Source organism: Arachis ipaensis, chromosome B2, assembly GCF_059453495.1.
Source record: "Arachis ipaensis isolate K30076 ecotype BB chromosome B2, ASM5945349v1, whole genome shotgun sequence".
Classification (NCBI taxonomy): Eukaryota; Viridiplantae; Streptophyta; class Magnoliopsida; order Fabales; family Fabaceae; genus Arachis; species Arachis ipaensis.
The window spans coordinates 26,363,801-26,383,346 of record NC_142437.1 but is presented as its reverse complement, the minus strand read 5'-3'; positions in this window follow the sequence as shown (position 1 = coordinate 26,383,346).

Genomic DNA, 19,546 nt, shown 5'->3' with positions numbered 1-19,546 from the left:
CAAGAATTAGACTCAATCATTGATGAGTTCTTGTGTACACTAACAAATCACCTCGAAGATCCCATTGAGCCTTCTTCCATTGAGCTTGAAAGTAATGTCAAGGAGGGTGCGCAACCTCTAAAGCACATGGTGAATGATGAAGAATTAGAAGAAGTTGAGCAAGCAACAAATCTTCCTCTTGAGGATGATTCCACACCAACACATTGTCCTTTTGTATTTGAGGAGTCTTATTCCATTAAAATTGAGATTGATGTTGAGATAAGTTCCACATTACATCTAAGTTGTGACATGAAGGATGGAGAAGAGCTAGAAGAGGTTGATGAGGAAGTGATTGAATGTGAAGAACCTTATCAAGAGGTGAACATAGAAGATGCTTGTCAAGAGGTAGAGGCAATAAAAAAAGAGCACAAGGGAGTGGAGCTCACATTGTCAAAGTTGTTGGAGACCTCTCTTCCTAAGCAACCATCCATTCTTTCATTCAAGTGGGTAAATCTCTTATCCCTTAGCTTTTTTATTCCACTTGAAATATAGTTTGCTTGAAACGGATGGTCAACTTAGGAATCTTTGTGGAATGAAAAGTAAGAAAGAGTTGGTTAGTGGTAGGCACCACAATTCAAGGTTCACTATGGTTCCCTCATCTAAGTCTAAGTGCAATGGTTGGTGTAGTGCTACATTGAATGGATCTAGGAAGGTGTTTGGGTGCCAAAATGAGAATTCACAAATCTTGTCACCCGGATTGAACAATAATAGTCAACAAGAAGACGGGTGCACAAACAAGGTTTGGGACCCCGAAATACAATTTGACAATCAACAACTTTGGAGCCTTGTCACCTGTTTCAATTCGCTTGAAGGCTTTATGCGCCTAATTTGGGATCCCGGTGGACATTGGATATGCAAACATTGGTGGGGATTCAAAGAAGAGTTCAAGCATAAGCCACCATGGCAAGGACCCCATCAAGTGTCCAACTTAAGGACTTTAAATAAAAGTGCTAGGTGGGAGACACCTCACCATGGTAAACTCTTTCCATTCTCTTGTATATATAATCAATGAATGAACTGGGTTGCCATTGTTAGGTAGTTTTATTCCTTTTATATTGTTGCATATATTGCTTAGTTGCATGTTAAAATAGGTTTAATTTCATGTTTGGTTTTGTTTGTTTGGTTTATTTGGGAGTCTAGTATGTTAAATAAGGTTTGATGATGTTTTGGTAGCTGTTTGGATGTTTGAAATGCTTGGTTTGGTGCAAGAATTGGAAAATTTTGAAAAACAGAGCACCTAGCCACGCGTACGCGTCACCTACGCGTACGCGTGACCCCAAGAATTCCAACCTCTCATGCGTACGCCTCGCCCACGCGTATGCGTGACACCCAAAATTTTCAGGTGCAGTACAAAAACTAGAGAGTTGTGCGCGTAGTATGCTGAAATTGTGCGTCTAGCACAATTTTTACCCACGCGTACGCGTCATCTTCTTTTCTCTCCCATCACGCGTGTGCGTCAACGATGCGTACACGTCGCACCCTATTTCTGCCACTCACGCGTATGCGTGACCCCCTGTCCTTTTTCACTCACTTCTTTTCTTCTCTTCTCTCCATTTCTTTTCTTCTTTTCCCTTTTCCTCTTTTCTTTTCCTCTTTCAACCATCATCCAACACTACCAATCACCATCCACCATCACCTTATTTAGTTAGTTAATTGGTTAGTTAGTTTAATTTTCTATTTAATTTTTTGTTTTAGTGAATAAGTGTTGGATTATTTATTTGAGTTACTACTTCTTGATGCTGAAATTGTTTATTGTTGGATTTTTTTTATTGAAGCTACTTATTGTTACTTGGTTGTGAATTATTCATGCCTAATATCTTTTGAATACCAAGTATTTATGGATTGCCTTCAAAGCACTCTAACTCTTTTAAATTACATGATTTGGCCACCATGTGATTTGAATGCTTTTCTTTAACTAGATAATTTCTTGATGGATGTTGTGCATTTATCTCAATGCATTGTGTTGCTTGATTATATGCATCCATATGTTATGCTTATGCCTTAATGACATGTTGACCATTAATTGTTTACTTATGTGCTCTACACATATTTGAAACTATTCATTTTGGCATAATGCTTTAATTGTGAATTGGATTGTCAGCTCACCTAGGGACATCTTTTTGAAATTCTCAAGTCATATGGACCATGCTTACTATGTGATTGATTTTCAACTTATATCCCTCTTCTAATAAGTTGCATAGCATCCATGTGTCCCACTTTGTATCAACTAGGTGATGCGAGCAAAATTCAAAGTGTGTCATTGATTGATGTGTGAGTCTCATATTCCATTTTGTTCATTAAGCTTCCTTGCACATCAATTGATGCCCATTCATCATCCATTTCACATTTACTTCATTATTGCTTGAATGCTTTCATACTTCTTTATTACTTGTTTGTTTATCTAAACTTACAAGTTTTTTTTATAGCATCTCAAGCACACTAGAATGAGTGAAGTGTATGTTTCTTTTATAATTGTGACATAGCTTTTCATACTAGTGTGTGTGTTCTAAACCTCTTGCAACTTAGAACTCGTACACTTGTTTCATTTATGTCACAAATTGATTCACTCACATCATTCTAGTGACTCTTACCTCATTCCAACAATCTATGCCTCTTTGCTTGTGTATTTACTTGTCTTATTATATCCTGTTTTCTATTGCTCAGGATGATTTGTCATAAGCAAAAACGAAAGCAAAAAAAGTATATGCAGCAACCGGTTTATCCACCATGTTGAAGGTGGCAACCCGTGTATTCGCCGTACCCCCTTACTCATTTTTGAATGCACCGAGGACGGTGCAAACTTTTAAGTGTGGGGAGGTCGTCCAACTGATTAGCATTTTGGGGTGACAAGTTTCTAATCCCAACACTTTCACATTTTAATTTCTCTTTTATTACTAGGTCATTTAGAATTTTAGTTGCATTTTCTAATTTTGCATATACACATAATAAGCTTAGTCAAAATAATAAAAATTTTCAAAAAATTTATCTATAGGGCACCCAATTGATTTGAGTAAAAATTTTTCATAGAACTTGCTTGAATTATACATTGTGGAACATATTTTTGAGCTAAGAATACACAACCATGTGAGTTTTGAGCCTAGTTGTGTGGTTACATCATATAACCATTATTTTCCTTCTTGTGTGTATTATTCTTTTTCTATGATTGTAATCTTTGATTTGCTTGATTCTATATGTCCATTATTTTGTGTATGAATGCATTTATATGATTAAGGCCTTCATTTCATTGAGCTCACTTACCCAAATTGCCTTATCTTTTATCTTCCATTGTTAGCCAATTTTGAGCCTATCTTAATCCCGTTTTGTTCTTAATTTTAGCACATTACAAGCCTTAAAGCAAAAAATAATAAATATCCCTTATTTGGATCTTTGATTATCTTAGACTAGTGAGTGTGTTTATCATTTGAGTTTGGAAAATTTGGGAACATTGGTTGAGGTAAAAGAGTATTTTGAGTTTTCATTGAAAATATTGAAAATTGGGTACATACTCATGCATTAAATGTTTAAACCATATGCATTAGTACCTTTGTATATAATTCACAAAAAAAAAAGAGAAAAACAAAAGAAAAATAAAACAAAAAAATGTAGAAAAATAAAAATAAAAAATATAGAAAAAGAAAAGAAAAAAGAACCAATAAAAAGGAGACAAAATACCCCAAAGTAAAGTAATAATAATCAATGCATATGGGTTATGATAAAAAAGAAAATACATGAGTGTGTGAAAAAGTGAAGAATGGGTAGTTAGGTTGCATTAGAATTGAATAGGTTGTTGTAAGTTGGGTGAAAAATTTAAGTTAATCAAAGATTCAAATTCTAGTCAACTTGACCATATACATCCATACCTTGACCTTAACCCCATTACAACCTATGAATAAGTCCTCATGATATATGTACGCATGCATTGAATAATTGTTAATTGTTAGATGAAAAACAAATCTTAGAAAGCATGATTAGAGGAGAATTGAGTGAATCAACCCTATACACTTGAGCGACTAGAGCGGATACACATCCGGTGAGGGTTCGATTGCTCAATTATATGTTTTCACCTATTATTATCTCTTATCTTGCAAGTTTGTAAACTCTTTTTAATTACTCAATTCAATTGTGGGTTTGATTTGATTGTGATTGCTTTAGCCCTCATGTTTATACATGCTTTCTTGGAAATTGAGTTATTTTGACCAAGTAACTGAATGCATGTAGATAGATTGCATATAGATAATTTACTTGCATTGAATAAATGTTGTTACCCTTTGTCTCTTTCTTGAGTTTAGCATGAGGACATGCTTAGTTTAAGTGTGGGGAGGTTTGATAAACCCTAATTTTGTGGTTTATCTTGTGTTAAATTTAGGAGATTTTATTAACTTATCTCACATTTATTCAATGAAATAGTATTATTTTCTAATTCTCCCTAAATTGTGCTTAAGTGTTAAAAACATATTTTTTAGGCTTTAAAATAGCTAAATCTAATTCACTTTAATTCCATTCGATGCATTGATATGTTTGTTGAGTGATTTCAGATTTATATAGCAAGGATTGGATGGAAGAAGTAAAGAGAAAAGCATGCAAAGTAGAGAATTCATGAAGAAATGAGCATTTGGAGGATTCAAGGCCACACACGGACGCGTCATCCACACGTAAGCATGAGGAGGGAATTCGCAAGTGACGTGCATGCGTCACCCACGCATACGCGTGAAAGAGAACTTTGCCAATCGTCGTGCATGCGTGACGCTGGTCACGTGACCTCATTAAATTGAATACGTTGGGGGCGATTTCTGAGCTTTTCAGGCCCAAATTCAACTTATTTCTGAAGCTATTTGATGCAGAATTCAAGAGAGAACAAAGGGGAGCAATTAGATAGGGTAGAAAACATGCCTTAGGTTAGTTCTAGAGAGAGAAACTCCCTCTTCTCTCTAGAAATTAGGGTTCTTAGTTTAATTTCCTCTTAGATTTAGGTTTTGATTCTTGTTTTGATCTAGTTTTCTTTGCAATTTCTTATTATTACATCTTTGTTCTCTTTGTTCTTCTTGTTAATTTTCCCTTTTATGTCACTTTAATTTTATGAACACTCTTAATACTTTTAATTTCAATTAATGCAATTTGAGGTTTTATGTTATTTTCTTGCTTGTTTGAGTTGTTATTGTTAATTTTTTACATTGGGTAATTTAAAATTTATTATTCCTTGCAATTTTACTATGCTTTCCTTTTATGCCTTCCAAGTTTTTGACAAAATACTTGGTTGGATGTTAGAGTAGTTTTTGAGCATTCTTGGCTTGAAAAGAGAAATTGGGCAATCTTGAGTCATTAATACTCAATTTAGATTGGTGATCTAGAGTGATTAGTTAGTGTTGTATCTATTAACATTACTTATGGATTGGGATTAACTAGTCCTATTTGACTTTCTCTCAATATGAAGTTAACATTATACCTTCTTCCGATGTTGGAGATGACGAAATAGGATTAGCTCTTGTTAATTATTGTATTATGATTAATGACTGGGATAGATAACCTAGATTCTCAATCCTTGCCATAAATTCCTCTTTTTAGTAATTGCTTTCCTTAGTTGTTTTCTTTTTTTTATTCTCATTTAAATTCTCATTTCTTTATCAACCCAACCCGTGAAACTCATAACCAATAATTGAGCACTCGATTGTAATTCCTAGGGAGAACGATCCAGGACTAATACTGTCGGTTATTTTTTTGGGTTGGACTTGTGACAACCAAAATTAAACTTTGATGGAGGATTATTTGTTGGTTGGGAACTATACTTCGACGAGATTATTTGTGTGAAATTCTTAACCGACGATTACCCTTTTTCAGAGTTCTCTCGTTCCTTAAAAATTTATGTTAAAATTGTTTAAAAGTGACTAATCGATTATGTTAGGATATATTTTTTTGAGGTGAAACTCCTTTATATTATAGATAGGCAAATGAAGGCTGGACAAGAATAATTGTTCTTTATATCGATTAAATATGCTTATCACATTACCAGTTCGACCAACTTTAACGAGTATGTCATTAAGAAAGAATAAAATTATTAATTCAAATCTATCAAATCATGACATTAAAATATACATTAAAAGTAGTAAATACACACGGTTATATTAGAAAGGTGTAATAAAGGAAAAATAGGAACTTATAATGTAAGACACAACTCACTACAATCATCTTAAGCACATTACTGATTTAAATATCGGTGTGTCTTTGTATATTGTCTTCTCAACTTGATATCAATATTGTTTAAGTTAGGATCTCCAAATCTCCTTAATTCGTGACCTCTGTAAAAAATTCAAATATTTGCTGCCATCTGTGAGAATCCTACATACTTGATACCATGGCTGATCACAAAATACAAACTATGATTGATTCGAATACTCCACACAAGAAAACATTCCATGGGGATGGACATGAAACTAATCCAAATACTATTGAGGAACAACAACATCAAATTCCCTCATCTAGGTTTTGAGCACCCAGAGGATCGAAATGCCGGAGTTCGGTATTTCGCTAGCTTGGGGGCAGACTATGTTCATGTGATGCAAAAAATGCACCATCGAGTGCAAAAATTAGAATGAAAACTTGCAAAGCGATCACAAACGTGGCAATCTCGATCTCCAAGTCATATGACAAGGGTTCGTCATGATAGTTGTGAAAGGAAGAGCCCAAAGAGAACATGCCTGGCTACCCGAGGATGATTGTCATCGTTCACGTTCACCACAGGATAGAAAGGCCTAGAACTAAATCTCGATCAACCCTGTCTAAAAGGAGTCTGACTTTTCAAAAGAGTCTGAGTCCTAAAAGACACACAAATACTTGGGAGCATGTAATGCTGGGACAAACTCTATTTGTCCCACATGTCCTCCAAGTTCGTTTACCTAAATATTTTGACAAACTGACAGATGTCAAGTATGAAAGAAAATTGGATCCTTAAGAGCACATTGATGCATTTGAGGTGAGAATGAATTTGGAAAGAGTTGAGAACGCAATATGATGTAAGGCCTTCCTGGTAACATTGTCAGGGCCAACTATGGCTTGGTTTAATATGTTTCCCTCCGAGTCTATTTCATCTTTTTCTGACATTAAGATAAAGTTTCTTACATACTTTACTACCAAAAGAGCTAAAACCAAGCACCTGATTTCATTACTTAGTGTAAAACAAATAGTAGGAGAAAGCATCCAAGATTATTTGGATCACTTTAACAAGACGTTACTTGAGGTTAACACGCAAACTCTTGAGGTTGTATGTTTATGCCTTATTGCTGGCTTGCTAGAAGGTGATTTAGATGGCACTTGACTTCCAAAGATATAAAGTCTTTGGAAGAAATTCTTTAGATTGCTCTAGAATATATGTGAGATGAAGACATTTCAAAGGTTGTCTTGACTAAAAGGAAAAACCCAGATCCGTCACCTATTAAGGTCAGAAGCTCGAGGCTGTCCTCTACTCCTAAGTCATCAACACCACGAGTAGGTAAATTCTCGACATATATGCCTTTGGTGGCCTCACTGACTGAAGTCTATCAACAAGTGTTATATAGGAGAATACTTCCCAAAGCAAGACAAATCCGACCTAGGACTTCTTTGAATAATTCGTAATATTGTGACTATCACAAATCTTATGGTCACAGGACTAAGGATTGCATAGAATTGAAGGATGTATTGCGGTAGGCGATTCAAGATGTGAAGCTCCCTGAGTTTGTTCAACACGTTAGGCCACCTACACGGCATAACAATGATGAAGATCGAGAGACAAGAAACCCTAGGAATTCTATGCCCGTGGAGATCCAAGTTGACACGGTATAAGTGGTAGTAAACGTGGATGTTGGTAAAAATGGATTGGCAAAATCGAGAAATATTGTTAAAAAAGATGTCAAGGCTTGAGTTCAGAGGTTCTAAAGGTGACCGGTATTCCAGATGTGCAATTCATCGCAGATGATTTCTAGTATGTCACATCTGATGATGACGAGCCGTTGGTGATCACTGCGAAGCTGGAAAATAGGATAGTGAAAAGAATCTTGGTTGATACTGGTGCAAATTTGAATCTACTACAAAAAAACGCTGAGTACCATTGGATTTGCCATCGGATTTATCGTTAAACTGGAGTTGACGGTATAAATATTGCCAAAAACTGCTTACCAGCGGAGTTTTTCGTTCGACGCTAATTATCGGCGGATTTTCCATCGTATTTTCAATGGATTTGTGAGACTGAGTTGATTATTACCGTCAGATTAATCCGACGGTAACTTTGGTACCATTTCATGTGTTTAGGCGCTCTGATGGTAAATTATACGGTAATATTTTTTTTGGCACAGTTATGCCACAATTAGTAGTCAAATTAAAATTCCTGTTAACAAAATTGTTAGCAGAAATCTAAAATTAGCATAAATTAACAAATTATTTTATTAAACATAAATGGTCTCAATACAATAAAATATCACAAAAGTAAAATGCAATGAAGTAGACAAATAAGAAAATGAAACCCCTACAGATCTCGGTAATCATCATTGTCATGGTCGTTGTAGTCCCCCTGCTGAGATGGCAGAGTAGGTGCTGACATCGGTGCCCCACCAGCAGCGTCGCCGTTAGAACTAGCAGTGTCGCTGCCTCCTACGTGCATCTGCAGATTGTACTCTGCCATCTGCTCTCGCAACCGATCGAGCTGCTTCAACTTCTCCATCAGGTCAAAGCTGATGGCAACGACTCCTCCCACGCGTGCAAGAAAGTTGTTGTACCTTTATTCAGACTGCTCCATTTGCTAGTGAAGCTCCTGTGTCAGCTTCTGCACCTCCTCCATCAAGTCGATAACTTCCTGGGGATTGGCAGAGCTGGTGGCAGAGGCAGAGACAGAGGAAGTTGCCAATGCGAAGGAGAGGAGGCCACTGGCGGAGAACGACCCCAACCTGAAGCAGTGATTCTAATGGGGCTCAGAGGCAGTCTTGCACCAAATCCTATCAGGATCTACCACTGAGGTCTCGGAGCTAGCATCGTCATTCCTACTAGGCGGCTGAGATTTCTGGGTCACGACCTCCAACCTATGCATGTAATCCTCCTGTGTCACACACATTGTGATTAGAATAACAGTTAAATAATTGCCTTTAAACCAAATAAATTTGAAACTTAGGATTAATTTAAAGTCACATAATGGGCCGCTGACTGTTCTTCAGCAAATCTCTCATTGTTGACCTTCAAAGTATGGGTATACTTGAAGGTCTCCACCAATGTTGCCTCACGGTCCAACAACTTAAACTACAAATTAATATATCAAGTAATAAAATAAATGAACAAATTAAACAACTAATTTAAGTAACTACTAAAATATTTAACAATGACAAAATTCTTACCAGTCTGCTCTTCGTCTTCATGAAGGTCGCCGACCCACCCGTATACTTTGACGACCTGGGCGAAGCCCTATTAGCGACATTCGTTAGACAGTGATGCTTGAATTCCTCATCATGAGTAAAATAAGCCTCTAGGTCCTTCTTGACGGCTGGACGAATCTATGACATTAGGTGGTTGCACCCCTTATGAACGTTGCTCATCATCTGCTGAAAATGTTTTGCTGTCTGGTGGTCGTAGATCTTCCTGATCATGAAATTATGCTTCGCATCCATATGAGTTTTAACTACACAAAGTGATTCACCAATATTAGTTAGTCAGAATAAAATACAATTCAAATACAGTTAATTAATTCAACATTATTGGGCTCTTACGTCCACTTCTAAAACCATTGATCTCTAGTCTTAGTCGGGATCTACGTGTAGGTCGGCCACGGGTGGTCGTACATCGACTTAATGACATCGAAGATCTCCTGTGTGCAAGCATTGGAGTTTGGTGCAAACTTAGCAGAGAAAAAACCTAACATTAACAAACACATAAAAATGCATAAACTTAAGATTAACAAATGTAAGACTAATAAATTGTATGTACTCACACCTGTATGCCATCGGGCCAAATCCTCAGCTGAATGAAGCGCAGTGGTAGAGGGACATCCTACTAGAAGGCACTGGAGGAATCATCTACTGCGGGCTCTGTTGTTGCTGGTTCTGCAGGTGGCGTAGCAGAAAGAGGCACGTAGTTCGGATTTGGGACCATAATGGATTGCTGGTCTGCTGGATCCGTCTGTAACATCACAGGGGTTGACGGGGTAGTTAGGGTAAAGGGCGATGACTAGGCAGTCCTTGAGGATTCAGTGAAAGCTCGCCCTCTACCACGATCACATGACTCACTCAACCTACCTCGGCTACCTGTTGTCATGTCTGCACAGCGAATATACTAACACTAATAAAAACACAATTGAATTCACTAACTCTAAATATATTAATACACTCAATACACTAAATATATTAATAACATAACAAACACTAATAAATAATAACATAAGAAGAAACTTAAGAAATAACAAATAATTATAACAAATATGAGAAAATGTATGAATAACAAATAATTATAACAAATAGCCCAAAACATTTAACATAAGAATTTTAAGGAGGAACCAATTTATGTCACAATTAACACAAATATCTATCAGCCCTTGATGGTAATCAGTGGCTAAGAGAAGGGGAGTTGAATCTTAGCCCCTTTTACGCTGAGTATAACTTTCTGCCTTTCAAGATAGCTTCAGGAGATGTTTCTGCTTTTTGTCTCATAACAAGTCAAGAGACAGTTTCTTTTTGTCTCGTAATCGGTTAGAAGATATTTTTCAATTTTGTCTCCTACGCAACAGAATCAAAAATGGAGTAGAAAACAAAGAGAGAATCACACCCAGAAGTATCCTAGTTCAGCTGCCAAGTGTAATGCAGACTACATCTAGTCTCCATCAAAACAGTGACAGAATTTCACTATAATCAAATGATTACATACACCAATTCTTCCCTAGGAACTACCCATTCATATCTGGGACAAGTCCATAATCTATCCCCAAGCTTTCAACCGCAAAGTGCTAACCCAACTTGCAAGGAAATCCCCACAGGATCATGAAATACAACACAGATGTACAAAGGAACTCTTAGACATCTATGGCTTTTTCTTTAATTTTGCACTCTCTGCCTTTTTCCTCTCACTGGCTTTTTCTTACAAACCTCACTCTGTTTGTCTTTTTCACCATGAGACTCAGACAGACAAAACTAAAGAAAATAATACAAAATAAACACATTGAAGGAGAAAAACTTCTGTTAGCTTGGGTATTTATGAGAACTCTGTGTTTTCTCTCCTTGCTTCAACCCTTGGCTGTTCTCCCTTATTATAGAAGGGAAAGCTTCTAAGGTTGAAACTGGTTCAACCAAGCCACCAACATCTTTTCCATCACAAGGCCGGTTCGAACAGGGAGAAGAGAGAGGGAAAACCGAAAGCAAATCAACATGCATGTACCTCTATCTTATCCCTTCTCATCAAACTTCTTCAATCTGAGCCTTCCATCTTAACTTTGGCCCCAAGAATTAATTTTAACCCCTGATAATTCTCTGATCCTTGACAGCTTCATCTGTTCCATTTTTGCTTCTTCCTCCACGTAGCTATAGTAGCTACCTTCTGTCTTGGATGAACAAAAGTGGAAACGAGCTTCACCACAGAGATCTTCTTCTCTGATCGAGGTCGATTGCTTCTACTTTTGGCGTGGAAATCTTGAGGCTTCTTCTTCACATCTTGCCTTTAGTGGCAAAAATATTAGCCACGCCAAGCTTCAGATCTTCCTTTTGCTAAGGCCATTACCCTAGCCTTTTTCTTCTTCCTAGCTTCACTGCTATCTCTGATAACTTCTTCTTCCTTCCTTCCTGTTTGACAAAACCGATTACAAAGAGAGAGATGAGAGAGAAGAGAAAAAAAGCTTTGGATGTTATGAATGAAATTAAAACAAATTAAATCCCACTTCTATTCTCCTATGCATAGTAACGTGTGGAGCAGTAAATGCCATCAAATCAATTTGAATTTTCTCTTTCTTGTTACTAATGCATGCATTCAATTTAATAAAACTTTGAATTCCATAACCCATGGAGAAGGGTAATCATGGAAAGCATGCTCCACTAGTTTCTTTCTTCTTTCAATTTTGGACCCATGATGATGTTGGGCCAAGGCAATTATAACTTGGGCTTTGTATCAGTTTCCTAGTCCAATGTGCTTTAAACCAATCCAGCCATTTATAACAACATTTTTTTAATCCAATGCTGATAGTTATTTGGACTTAAAACATGCTTTTGGCCCATCAAGAAAAATCTACACAATGACAAACTCATCATACAAACAATTTGAAACCAAAATTAAATTAACAATTTAACAATTTTTCTAATTAATAATGTTTGATCATCATCATATGTCAAGTTTTCCAAACTCAACAATCTCCCCCTTGATGAAAAATATTATTAAAAATAAATTGAAAAAGGTTAAGGGTTAAGAGAACTCCCTTGAAGATTTTGAATCCTCTCCGTTTCCATTTATCATATAGCTCCCCCTTAACGTATGCATTTTTTCAGTGGGAGCAGTACCTGTAACATGCTTCAAGTAGTTCCAAAAGAAATTTATGTATTCACCACATGGAACCTTAAGAAGCAAAGAACATGTTAAAAATTGATTTTTGAGCAAATGGATAAAAATAATCAGATAACATGCTGCTCAAAAAATGTTCTTGTAAAACAGAGTATGCTAGAGTAAATTCAGAGTACATTTCAACAGATGATCAAGACTCAACATACTGCTTATTTTAACATGTTTAAATCATAAACAAATTCCTGCCAATAAAAATATTTCCAGCCAATCAAAGCAATAAACCAAGAAAAAAAACATATAGCCAATATTCAGTTATCAAAACAGAGCATCAGAAATATTGGCATTAAGCAATAATCATCATAAAACTAAAAAAAATCAGAAATCAGAGCAAAAGAATTGGATTGGCAGTTCCAATTCTATTTTCAATAAATCAGCCCATTTTTCTTTTCTTTTTAATGTTCCTCCCCCTTTTGTCATCAAGGAGGGACCTTGCAAAAAAAATTGTGAGAAGCAATGCAATGTAATCCATAATCATTAAACAGAATAAGTAGTTAAGTTATGGTTACAATCATCCAAATCAAAATAAACAGTTCAAATAAAATAGTCCAAAATAAACTAAGTCTATAACACCAAAGAAATTTTGTGTCCATGAGCAGCAGAAAATAAATCTTCAGGCATCAGAGAGATTGACATCAGAGTCAAGAAGGTCATCTTCCTCGTCGGTATGGACCGTGTCCTTTTCTGCAGTCTTCATATGCTTGATGAGCAAATTTACCCTCTCATGGTATTTCGTCCATGCCTTTTCATTTTCAAAGGCTTGTTTTCTAGCCTCTTTGTATGACTTTGCCATGAGGTTGGACATATTGGAAAACTCAGTGAGAACGTCCTTAATAGTTTTAGAGAATCGAGAGATTTCAGGAGGAAGACTCTCCTCTTCACTTTCATAGACCTCATATGCCTTAGAATTTTTACCCTTCTTTCCTTTGGCAGCCTCAGGAACACCCCCACCTTTGATCATGGAAACCTTATTCTCTACTGGCTCATTAGTAAGATTAACATTAAAGTATTCAAAAATACATTTAAGAAACATGCCATAAGGCAGATTGTATTTTTTGTCACTCCAAACACAGTCCCAAATATGTCTGATCATGAGATATGCAAATGATATGGAGGAAGAAGTTAGAATGGCAAATAACACAAGAGTATCACAAACTGTGACTCTCTGATAAGAGCCACCTTGTGGAATGATGACATGTGTAATGATCTGATGCAACAGAGCTCTCATAGGTCCGAGAGCTTTATGAGTCAAGGTGGTACTATCCAGAGACGAAAAGTTTTCACACACCCTAGCCAGAGCATCTTAAAGGGAAACGCCAACTTGGTTATCCCATTTTCCAGTCATATAAGCTCGGACCCCCTCATCTTGATATCCCAAGGCAGTGCTTATGGTTTCATGGTTTAAAGAAAGATGGACCTTTTTAACGTAAGAGTGAAGTTCACCATCATGAAAAATTAAGTTTGCATAAAACTCTCTTATTAAGTTAGGATAAACAGGCTTTCTAACTTTGAAAATCGGTGTCCATTTCAAATCTTGAAAATTTTGTGAAAAATCAATGCCCTTTTCAGTAAGAGTTTCCAAGTTAACAGCAAAAGAAGCACATAAGGGACGGTTCACCAACACCTTAGAATGGAACTCATAAGCAGCATAGGAGATAAACCGATAAAGGTCAAAATGAGAATGACTCTTACCATACTTGTTCATGAATTCCAGGGAATCAAGATTAGGGGGTTCTCAGGTGTTGTGAAGAGTGTAGCGCTTTAATCGCTGAGAGTGCACATAACGGCCTGAGGGATGGGGTGTGGAGCGCCGTGGAGGTGGAGGGGGACGTGGTGGTGGAGACAGCGACGCTTCTTCTTCCTCGGGCATTGGCCCCTTTTCTTTTGCGTCCTTCTTGCGAGATGAGCTTCTTGGATGAATAACCTTTTTCCTCATGAAACCGGTTGAGTGAGAAGAGGGAGATGAGGATAAGGGAGAGTAAATATGAATGTGAGTGTGAGTTTGAGGAGCAGAGGAAGATGGAGAATTTTTGACAGAGGGGGTTCAGTTGCTTCTTCGTGTGGCTAACTTCTTTCTCATGATGAAAGATATGAAGTAGAGAATGAGAAGATGAAGAGAGGCCAAAGAGGATGGAAGGTGAAGAGAGGTTACAACGCATTAAATGATAAGTGGAGAGAATATCATTTAAAATAATGAGCATTTAATGGAAACGGTTTTCAATCAAGGAAATTTTAAAATTAAAACAAATAACCGAAAGGTCTTTTCCTTGAAACATGGGAGAGAATAAGGGAAAAGATTTTGATTTGACATGAACTCCCCTTATGAATATATGATGTGATAACCTTCCCAAAAAATATTTAAAATTATTTTAATGAAAACATGATGAAAAAAATGAAAACAGGCAAGTATCATGGAATGGATCAAAGGTAGTAGGTTGGGCTTGTGTTCAAAGGCACCAAGGTCTAGTCTCCCCCTGATTCACAGCTTGTTCATCATATGCTCAGATTTGTCTCCTTGCTGCCTATGAGACAAAGACAAATAGAAGCATGAAAATCACATTTTCTCAATAAAACTCAAGTCCCTCATCCCTAAACTGTTTCTTAATCTACAAAACCTATCTTCACATAGAGGTTCAGTGAAGATATCAACAAGTTGCTCTTCGGATTTCACAAATTGGATATCAATAGTACCTTTTTGCACATGTTCTCTAATAAAATGATATCTTACTTCAATGTGCTTAGTCTAGAGTGCACCACAGGATTTTTAGAAATGTTTATAGCACTTATATTATCACAAAACAAAGGTATACTATTGATTTTCAATTTGTAATCTTCTAACTGTATTTTAAGCCATAAAAATTGAGAACAACAAACTGCCGCAGAGATATATTTGGCCTCAGCAGTGGATAAAGTGACTGTGGCTTATTTTTTGCTAGACCACATGTTGAGTGAACTTCCAAGGAAGCAACACATTCTAGAAGTGCTTCTTCTATCCACTCGGTCACCTGCATAATCTGCATCACAGAAACCTATTGCACAAAATTCATTAAATTTTGGATACCATAAGCCAAGGTCATATGTGCCCTTAATGTATCTAATGATTCTTTTAACAGCCAAAAGATGGGATTCTTTTGGGTGTGATTGAAATCTTGAACATATACCCACACTTTGAATAATATCCGGTCTAGAGGATGTAAGACACATAAGTGAGCCTATCATTCCTCTATATCGTGTTTTATCCACATCTTTGCTACTTTCATCCTTATCAAGTTTAGTGTTTGGATGCATAGGTGTTCCCATTGGTTTAGAATTTTCAAGGCCAAATTTCTTGATTAATTCTTTTGCATATTTACCTTGGTGAATAAAAATACCACTAGGAGTTTGTTTAATTTGAAGACCAAGAAAAAAGGTTAATTCACCCATCAAACTCATTTTAAACTTACTAGTAATAAGTTTTCCAAACTCTTCACACAAGGTTTCATTAGCCGAACCAAACACTATGTCATCCACATAAACTTGAACAAGTAAAATATCATCATTAGATTCTTTTATAAATAAAGTAGTATCGGTGGTACCCCTTTGAAAATGGTTTTCCAACAAGAAGGCACTAAGCCTTTCATACCAAGCTCTTGGAGCTTGCCTTAGGCCATAAAGAGCCTTTGAGAGTTTAAAAACATGATTTGGAAATTCTTTACTTTCAAAACTGGGGGGTTGAGCCACAAATACTTTCCTATCTATAAAACCATTAAGGAAAGCACATTTGACATCCATTTGGAATATCTTAAAACCCTTGTGGGCAGCATAGGCAAGAAGCAATCTAATTGCTACCATTCTTGCTACCGGGGCAAATGACTCATCAAAATCAATCCCTTCCTCTTGATCTTAACCTTGGGCCACTAATCTAGCCTTGTTACGAATAACACTACCATCGTCACCCAATTTATTTTTGAAAATCCACTTTGTACCGGTTACCTTCTTACCATTAGGATTTGGTACAAGTGTCCAAACCTCATTCTTTTCAAATTGAGCAAGCTCCTCTTCCATGGCTTTAATCCATGAGGGACCTTCAAGGGGTTGCTTTACATTAAGAGGCTCCAATTGGGACAAGAAGGCAACATTATTTTGTTCCACTTGTTTCTTGCTTGAGGATCTGGTGGTTATGCCTTGGGAAAGATCACCAATGATAAAATCATGGGGGTAACCCTTCAAAAACTTTCATTCTCATGGCCTTTGAAGGAAGGTTCTACCTTGATGAGTTTCAGTGGATTGCTCTGTTCTGGATTCTCTGGCTTGTTCAGGAGACAAAAGAGAAATGTCTCCTTTATTCTGATGAGACATTTCTGGACAGTCAGGTTCAGCAGCTGGGACGGACTAGGGATCATCTTGACTAGCTTCTTGGTTTACATCAGCATCACAACCTGCATCATCTTCTATCACAGCACTGGGAATAGAGTTAGAATCACAAAAGGACACATGTATGGATTCCTCTATTGTTTTATGTTCCTTGAGGTAAATCCTAAATGCTTTTCTAGTGGTGGAGTATCCAACAAACATTCTGATGAGCGGATAATTTATACCCTTTTTGGCATTGTTTTTATATAGTTTTAGTATGTTTTAGTTAATTTTTATTATATTTTTATTAGTTTTTATGCAAAAATCACATTTCTGGACTTTACTATGATTTTGTGTATTTTTCTGTGATTTCAGGTATTTTCTGGCTGAAATTGAGGGACCTGAGCAAAAATCTGATTCAGAGGCTGAAAAAGGACTGCAGATGCTATTGGATTCTGACATCCATGCACTCGAAGTGGACTGTCTGGAGCTACAGAAGCCCAATTGGTACGCTCTCAATTGCATTGGAAAGTAGACATCCTGGGCTTTCCAGCAATATATAATAGTTTATACTTTGCCCGAGATTTGATGGCCCAAACTGGCGTTCAAAGTCTGCCTAAAAATTCTGGGGTAAAACGCCCAAACTAGCACCAGAATTGGAGTTAAACGCCCAAACTGGCACCAAAGCTGGCCTTTAACTCCAGGAACAGCCTAAGCACGAAAAAGTTTCAATGCTCAACCCAAGCACACACCAAGTGGGCCCCAGAAGTGGATTTCTGCACTATCTGCACTTAGTTATTCATTTTTTGTAACCCTAGGTTACTAGTTTAGTATAAAAACTACTTTTAGAGATTTATTTTGTGTCTTTTGACCATCTTTGGAATCATATGTAACTTTTATCATCTTTACACGTTTGGGGGCTGGCCTCACGGCCATGCCTAGACCTTTCACTTATGTATTTTCTACGGTGGAGTTTCTACACCCCATAGATTAAGGTGTGGAGCTCTGTTATTCTTCATGAATTAACGCAATTACTACTGTTTTTCCTTCAATTCACGCCTACTTCTTCTCCAAGATATACTCTTGTTCTTGATTCAGTTAAGTCAGAATGAAGGGGTGACCCGTGACAATAACCCAATCTTCGTTACTCGCTTAGCCAAGATCGCGTGCCTGACAACCACAAAGCGGTCTACATGATGTTCAACGTAGTCATTGGACGACAGCTGGAGTATATTCTCTTGGGTCCCTAATCACGATTCACATCGTCTCTCCTGACAACAGAGCATCTAAATCTGAGATTAGAACCTTCGTGGTATAGGCTAGAACCATTGGCAGCATTCCCGAGATCCGAAAAGTCTAAACCTTGTCTGTGGTATTCCGAGTAGGATCTGGGAAGGGATGACTGTGACGAGCTTCAAACTTGCGAATGTTGGGCGCAGTGACCGTGTGCAAAAGGACAATGGTCCTATTCCGACGCTAGCGGGAACCGACAGATGATTAGCTGTGCGGTGACAGCGCATATGGATTTGTTTTCATCCGAGAGGATCATACAGCTTGCCATAGAAGGAGGTAACGCATGATTGGAAGAAGGTAGTAGGAAAGCAGAAGTTCAGAAGTAACAAAGCATCTCCAAACACTTATCTGAAATTTCCACCAATGAATTACATAAGTATTTCTATCTTATTTTATATTTTATTTATATTTTAATTATCAAAACCTCATAACCATTTGAATCCGCCTGACTGAGATTTACAAGATGACTATAGCTTGCTTCAAGCCGACAATCTCCGTGGGATCGACCCTTACTCACGTAAGGTTTATTACTTGGACGACCTAGTGCACTTGTTGGTTAGTTACACGGAGTTGTGAGAAGTGTTGAGATCACATTCGCGCGCACCATGTTTTTAGCACCGTTACAAGGAATCACAATTTCGCGTACCACATTCCTTCATAGGATTTTGGATCAAATTTTCCAAGATTTTCTTTATTGTTAAGAACAAAAGATTTGCATCCGAAAATGTAGAAATACTTAAAATTAGGTGGGGTTCCTTTCCATAGCTCATATGGAGTTTTCTTTAAACCTTTTCAAATGATGGTTCTATTCAAAATATAATAAGCTGTATTTACAGCTTCAGCCCACAAAAATTTTTGTACATCATTTTCACAAAGCATTGCCCTAGTCATTTCTTGAAGGCTTCTATTCCTTCTTTCAACTACCCCATGTTGTTGAGGAGTTCTAGGACATAAAAAGTTGTGTGCAATACCAAAATCATCACAAAATTTTTCAAAATCTTGATTTTCAAATTCTTTTCCATGACCACTTCTCAAGTCGGTAATTTTCAAATCTTCTTCATTTTGAATCTTTTTACAAAGAGTGAAAAAAGCATGAAAAGCATCATTCTTGTGAGCTAAGAATAGAACCTAACCGAATCTAGAGTAATCATCCACCACCACCAAACCATAGTGTTTACCTCCCAAACTTTGAGTCTTAGTTGGACCAAAAAGATCAATATGCAACATTTCTAATGGCCTCTTAGTGGAAATTCTATCTTTTGGTTTAAAAGAAGATTTTACTTGTTTGCCTAGTTGACAAGCATCGCAAGTAATATCCTTATCAAATTTAATATTG